Source organism: Agrilus planipennis, unplaced genomic scaffold, assembly GCF_000699045.2.
Source record: "Agrilus planipennis isolate EAB-ADULT unplaced genomic scaffold, Apla_2.0 scaffold221, whole genome shotgun sequence".
NCBI lineage: Eukaryota > Metazoa > Arthropoda > Insecta > Coleoptera > Buprestidae > Agrilus > Agrilus planipennis.
This window is the reverse complement of record NW_020439479.1, coordinates 452809-460709: the sequence shown is the minus strand read 5'-3', so window position 1 is coordinate 460709 and position 7901 is coordinate 452809.

Genomic DNA, 7901 nt, shown 5'->3' with positions numbered 1-7901 from the left:
GCGGAAAAGAAAAGGTTAGAAGCGTTCGAAATGTGGTGTTATAGGCGGATGATGAGGATATCGTGGGTAGAAACGGTTAGAAATGAAGAGGTATTGGAAAGAATAGGAGAACAGAGGACTCTATGGAAGTCAATAAAAAATAGGCGAGATAGGTTGGTAGGACAACTTCTCAGGCATGAAGGTCTAGTCAAAGACATATTAGAGGCAGAAACAGGAGTTAGGAGGGGTAGAGGTAGACCTAGACTAGATTTCTCTTTGCAAACAGTTAAGGATGTGGGCTGTTCTAGTTTTAGGGAAATGCGAAATTTAGCTCAGGATAGGAAAGAGTGGAGGTACGTGTCCAACTAGTCTTAGGACTGATGACCTTATGATGAGAAATTTTAAAGGTTGTTATGCTTTGTTCAATATACTTTGTATGCGACATAAAAGGAAAAAATACCGTCAACGAAGTTCGTAATTTCAATGTTTGGTGAACGTTTTGCCTTACCTGTATATTTTTTATTATTTAAACTGAAACAGTTATCATATAAAACCCTACTTAACCCTGCAATTCCGACTTTAAATTTCGATACGCTGAACCCCTTTGCTTATTGTGTGATAATACGGATGATTTCTAGGCTAACTGTAAGATAAAATCCTCCTTTGGTAATGTTACGCTGCCCTCTCTCATCAGTTTTCAATTAACCTAACAGTATTCGGCTGATAACTACGGAGAAAGAATTTTTAAATAATGAATCACCGTATAAAATTTATATGACAACAAAATATTTTGCAAAATGACAACGCTCTGATTATTACGCTCCAATTTTTATCTTATTTGTACGGTTGCATGTTGTATTTGGAACTTAACTCAAAATGTAAATAGATTCGTCTTTAAAAATGGTTATAAAGATAACTGAATATGAAGAATACAAAAATAATTTTTTATAAATTCCAAAAACACAAATACGCAAAGATAGAAAATTTGAAAAAAGAACGGTTGTGTATAATAGTGATAGTTTTGTGTTCTAATATGTGCTGCTTCCCAAAATTCGTCATCAAAAAAAAAAAAATGAGCGCACTGATCTGTAGTACACTGTAGATGTCACGGCGCAATTTAAAATTGGCCAATTTCGGACGCCACATTGTCGATTTTATTGGTTCTTTCAAATTTAATATCAAAAAGAGCTCTGTAACAATAAATTTTTGCCTGGGCTAGATTTAAAAATATAGACATAATTCTAACTAGGTACAACTTTTGGTAAAAGTCTAGATTATGGCCCCCACCCCCGAAGGGAGTGAGCGTGTGGGCGGGGGTCGAAAGAGGAGGTCTCCCTCACCACTGTACCATAAAAAGTTCGTGGCGGTCTCACCCTCAAAAAGTTATGGGGGTTCAAAGTTAATAAATATGCCAATTTTTATACATTTCTAGGCATGTAAATATTTATATAGTCATTCTTAAACAATATTCAAAGGTAAAACGAATGAAAAATACATAAAAATATTGAGAAAGTTATATAAAACATTATTTAAATATCTTTATCAGTAGGGTAGGTTAGGTAAGGTTAGGTTATCGGGTTTTGTTCAAGTGACCACCCTCTTTCGATCCCCCCTACCCTCTTTCGATGCCCTCTACCCCCACCCCTATCTAACCCCCATAACTTTTTATGGGGGTGAGACAGCCACGAACTTTTTATGGTACAGTGGTGGGGGAGACCTCCTCTTTCGATCCCACCCACCCTTCGGGGGTGGGGAACATCATCTAGACGTTTACCCAACTTTTTTGTAAAAATATGTTTTTCCTTTGGCTTTGAAATATGTCGTTCTTCGAATCATTTCAAGCAAATAGTTTATGAACATGTAGAGGGATGAAAGTTAATACATCTAATTTTTTGTTAATCTTTAAGAAATCAAATTTGTTTAATTTGAAACACTTTAACCAGAACTATAAGGTTTTTAGTGCGCGCGATAGCGCACACAACGATTTACTAGCATAATAAAAAACTTTCTGATTCTGCTCACATTGAATCTGTTGATTGATTGATTTCAATGAAGATCATGTTATTCTGTAGGGTAATAAATTGTACAAAATTTGTTTTACATTTCTAAGAACAAATCCATTCGCTCAGTTGAATCACACAATCAAAAAAAAATGTTAATAGGCGTTCACTTTCTGACAATGACATATAGGAAGAAATGACACAGGACTTGGTAGATGCATGTTGTAAAGACGAACACAAAAGATGACCCTATTAAATAAGAGATCAAATACCGTAGTGACCATTGACCCTGACCCGTCTCGATTGACCCCAAACTTTATTTCTTGACATCGTATACATAATATACTGCATAACATACGTCATTAACATCAAGTGTTACCATATCGTGGTAATTGTTTTATGTCACATAACATACATGCGTACATTGTCTTATTTTGCTAGTTGGAAAGTAAAATATTTATTAATGTTAATAATATAATAGCATATTCTAATATAAAACAAAACAGAAAAATGATGGTTCCGTGATTAAAATTAAAATTCCCTGGCTTGAAAAAAGAACCTACTTCATTTTTAATTTTCTTTAAAATTACAGATTTGAGTCAACACCCTGTAAATAATATGATGGATAAGTGCATATTAAGGTGTGAACCAGATTATACGAAGATTCTTATTTAAACAACACAACACAACGGAAACACTCTGTACATTGTGTAACACTCGACGGTTTTTTGTTTTTCGGTTTTGTGATAAAAATATGCAATGTTGAACATTTGTCGACAAGGTCATTTTAATAGAACTAATAAAAATTGCAATGTTCCTGGTATTACAACATTTATTTTTATTACCGCTAGAAATGTACCATGTACCTAACGTATAGTATATAAAAATCGACATTTACTTATAATTCGCCGTGAAGTTCGATTTCTTGCAAACAAAATTCACTCGTCAGGTAAAAATATTTTGCAACATTTGTTTGCTAGATATTAAAAAAATATATATTCGTCGTTAGCAAATGCAATACAAGTTCAATTCTCACAGAAGAAATAACAATACAAACGGTAATTAATAAATGCTTATCTGTTTTTACTAATTTAAATAAGTAGTTATTAATTAAAACAACTTCAGGTTTTTACTGACTCCTTGTTCACTGCAAATTTTGCAGCCACATTGAATTTAGATAGTATGCGTCACCCTGTCTAATCAGTTAATAAAAAAACGATCGCCGAAACCATTCGCTGTTAATATTTTTTATTGTTTGCTTATAAAATTTGCACGAATTCGAGGTGATGAATGAGAACTAATTAATAGAAGCTTTCAGAGCATCTGTGGCATCATTATATCATCAAAAATAGTATATACAACTCGTACAATTTATCGTAATTATTTTTTGCTAGTACTGTAGCTGTGCGTTTTGCAGCTCCACAACTTGGTGTATGTTGGGTTGCATATTTTAGTATTGATCGCTGTCAATTGACCTCAAATATCCCTACCATCTGAATTTCTTAAGCCGCTTTAAGATGCAGTGGTATTTATTAATTTTGAATTTTATTCTAATCATTTCAAACGAAGCCTTTTTTATTTTAAAATTACGTCTAAAGTCAAATAATGAAATTTTCTCAAAAATTGAAAAAGTAAAGCTATTGCTTGATAAACTAGTACAATAATTATAACATTAGGTATAACTTTACAAAGTTGATCATGATCAGGAAGTAGACTGATCATGATAAAGAAGTTTGCGTTAACGCGATATTGAAAGAGTTATTAATTAAGTTTTTGATGCAAACTTATTGGACGACTGGAATTCAATTAGCTTTGCATTTCATCGACATCAGCGCTACACGAAATTGTTACAGAAATGTACAAAACTAGGTATACTTATATACTTTCACTAATCGTAATATCGTAAAATCGTATACGTAACGGGGTTTACAATAGTGTCCGCCGATCCAGGGCATTATTCCAAGGTTACTGTGCTCAACAAGACAAGTCAATAATAATGAGAAAACGATTTGCAATAACCTTCACTTTGTATAACAAACAGTGAAAAAAGCGCACTCTGTTAATAACAAACTTTAATACAAAGTACAAAGGAAGTGCAACATTCAAGAAAAACTTTCTATATAGATACATATGTATACATACATAGATATATTGTACGTGCAATATGCAATTATGAAGGGATATAACACAAAGCAAATAAAATTGTTGAACGTTTTGTAAACCGCTTCGAGCTCTACAGCTATCATTTAGGAAACACTCCGTAAACATGGCATTTGTAATCTATTTATCAAATTTTATTTGTTTTACTAACGAAACTAAAGTGCCTGTCATATGTATTATCAATCACCCTGTATAACCCGCTAACTAAAAGATTAATGCACGTTAATCACAACTTCACAACATGACGAAAACCGTGTAGGAATTACTTTACTTCCTTACCACAATTTCATATATTAATTAAAACCCCCTCAAGGTTTAACGAAACTTTAAAAATCACATAATTTAGTTTAATTTTCAATGTGAAAATATACAGGGTGATCGCCTGTGTCATATTCTTCAAAGCGAAATCTCGTTTTTTTATCAAAAATGATAAATAAAATGTTATTCATTTTTTTTTAGATTTCAAAACTTAAACTTTCTAAAAATACATTATATAGGTAACTCAATAATTTTATACGGAATTGTGAACAGAAATGTCAGAATTCCATAAGGTTTCTGACCTTTTCCGTTAATAACGTTTTAATAGTCGATTTTGGAAACCTTCGCTAGCATTTGATCAGAAATATTAACGAACTGTATAACATCAATGACTCCTAATGGGTTATTAGGTACAAAAATAGTAGTTATTAACGTTATAAAACTACCTACCGAATTTAAAGTTGAAAATAACTCAATTAGGTAACTTAACTGGTACCTAAGTTAAAAATATTCATGGTTTTCGTGTATTTCGAATAGGTGAAAGTTTTTTTCAAATGGCCTCATACTGAAGGGCGGAAAACAAAAAAGAATTAAACTACCTACCGAATTTAAAGTTGAAAATAACTCAATTAGGTAACTTAACTGGTACCTAAGTTAAAAATATTCATGGTTTTCGTGTATTTCGGATAGGTGAAAGTTTTTTTCAAATGGCCTCATACTGAAGGGCGGAAAACAAAAAAGAATTAAATTAACTCATACAAATTTCGAGTCATTTTTTTAAAGTAATACTTTCAAAAACACCATCATGTACGTTAACAATAAGTACAGTAATAGTTAGTTGTAGAATTTGTAGTTAAAATATACCGTGAAAGAATATTGTGACCAATTTTAAATATGCACCCTCATCTTATCGATCTAATAAAAGTATGTAAAAGGGAGTCAGACGGGTATTAACCGTGGGGGTGGTCAGTCAATGGAACTACGGCGACGGCATGGCGCCAAACAGAGGGATAGACCGAAAGGAAAGGTGTCTCGAATGTAATAAGGGATAAGGGTGCATATCAAAGGGGAATTCAAAAATTGCAAAACTTTCTCTCTACATTCAACAAAATTATATTGTCTCTCAAGCAACCATTTAATGGTTAAATGCTTCTGATATACAGAGTGACCAATTATCGTCTATGTAGAATTGTATAGCCATGAAGAAATACATGGTTTTTCAGTGGTAAATATTTTTATCATTCATAGTTTATTAAATGAATGCATTTTGTATTTAATAAATAGTTGATTATTTTTATCGACATAAAGACATAACATAAACATAACTAAAAATTAAATGTAATATCCCTATGTTCTGTTCGCCACTAGTGTATAGTACGTATAACATTATTATACACTAGTGACGAGATGAGAACCAATCATCGGAATACTCTATTACATTCAATCTTCAAAAAGTGACATCATCTTTTAAAAATTCCACATAACATATAAATAATAAAGTAGCATAAGTTCGATAAATGCGATTTAAAACTTTTGAAGGTAGTTACGCCTTGTTCAAAAGATTATGAAAGCTCAGTTAGTATTAGTAAAGGATAGTTTTTAGAAAAAAAGGACAGACTTGGATGAAAAAATATATAACTATCAATTATGCATTTTCGCTCGTACCGACAAAAAAATAATTTCTATATTCGGTGATAGTTTTGCCTTACCTATATAGCGACAGATTAAATATAGATTATCCTGTCAGTTAAAAGAATAGAAGGTACCTGATAGGCACCCAAACAAATCTTGGTTTGGTTTGCTTGTCTCAAAATTAATTTTGTAATAGAGCAATTAGAATAATTTATAGTGGTAGATACCTACATGTTTCTGTTATATCGAAAGGGTAGGTACCATACACCATATAACTTTTTTGGCCAGTTTTCTAGTTTCTGAAACTTTTTACACAATAAAAGTTTCTCAACAACTGCAAGTACCCGTATTAAATAGCCTTGTCCTGTCACACGTAACATGTGCTTAATATAAAAACCTTGAATGAACTAAATAACGTTTGCCCCGAAAAGGAGTCCGATTATTATTTTTTTGGTTGATATTATTGTTGAAAATTGACATGTTATTTGATAGGCAGACAGAAACGCATGTGTTGTTTGTCCCCGACCTACATTATGTGCTCAAGACTTACCGTTGTAGGCGTTAAAAGTAATCCTGTTGTAATGAAATCATTTGTTGACAACTGCGATTGTTGACTATCACTCGAAAAATCGGAATTGTTCGATAGACTGTCGCTCAATTCTAATTTCATTTTGATCGAATGTTAATATAATAAATAACAACAACAAAAATAAAACCACAATAGTTAAGTGTTTTTTCTAATGAGCACTATTACGTCAAGTTAACCTAACAAATTCTAGAGCGATAGCGGCAAATTGTTTGAAAACAATTTTAAATTTAAATAACACTTGTAACAGTAGTAGTGGAAAGATGTCGCTCTGGGCAACGCGAAAGTCAAACAAAAAAAACAATATTAGGTTCATATGACTCAACCAGGAATGCCCTTCCGAAAACAACCACTTTGCGCGAACATGAACTCACATCTAAAAATACAAACGTGATCACACCAAATACCAATAAAATTCGTCGGAAAAACGAAAGTTGCCGAACTCAGTTGCACCGTGTTAAATGTTTTACACCAATAGGAACGTCGGAAATGAAACAAATAAACGAATTGTAACGGACGCAACCGAACCAAAGGAATTATTGGATGAACTTGTAGAAAAGATTTCGGAGAAAAGGTGAGTCATCAAGACGTTCTTTTTATTACGTGGGTTTTCGATTGAATACACACATAGTCATCAACATCATACAGGTCTCTGACAGGTACAGGTATACAGGTAAACGTATACGTGTAAACCTTTGATTCCTCTCTGTTGCGAGTTGTGAGCGCCTGAAGTAAGCAAATGACTTGGTAGACCGGACCGGAAGTTCAAAGAAGTTACCGCTCGCGTACCAGTTTGCAACCGGAGTTTTTAAACTATGACTCACACTTTGTTGACACCCACAAACAAGGCAATAAATTAACAACACAGATTTCACACCATTAAAAAAATTAGCGCGAACTGGTAGCGCTGATTTTTATATTTTGCAATTATTGCAAAAAGAAAACAATTAACTAAAAAGAAAAAGGTTTTACAAGAGTTCCAAAAATTTAGATAGCAATTTTTCTAATGAATTTACACAAAATAGCAACAATTTTAATTTTAACGCAAAAACAAGTTTTTAACTTTTTATCTACTCAATTCTTGTATTCCACCTTTAATTTACAAACTCCTCGATTTTGTTATCCATTTTCTATGAAAATAAAAATGTTTTTGTATACTTTTCAACCTACGATAAAACAAACTGTGCCAAAATATAATATGACATACAGACAATTCGGCGAACATCGAAAATTCATCTTGCAGAGCAATATATTCTAAAGTAAATACGACCGTTTTCTGGGTAAAC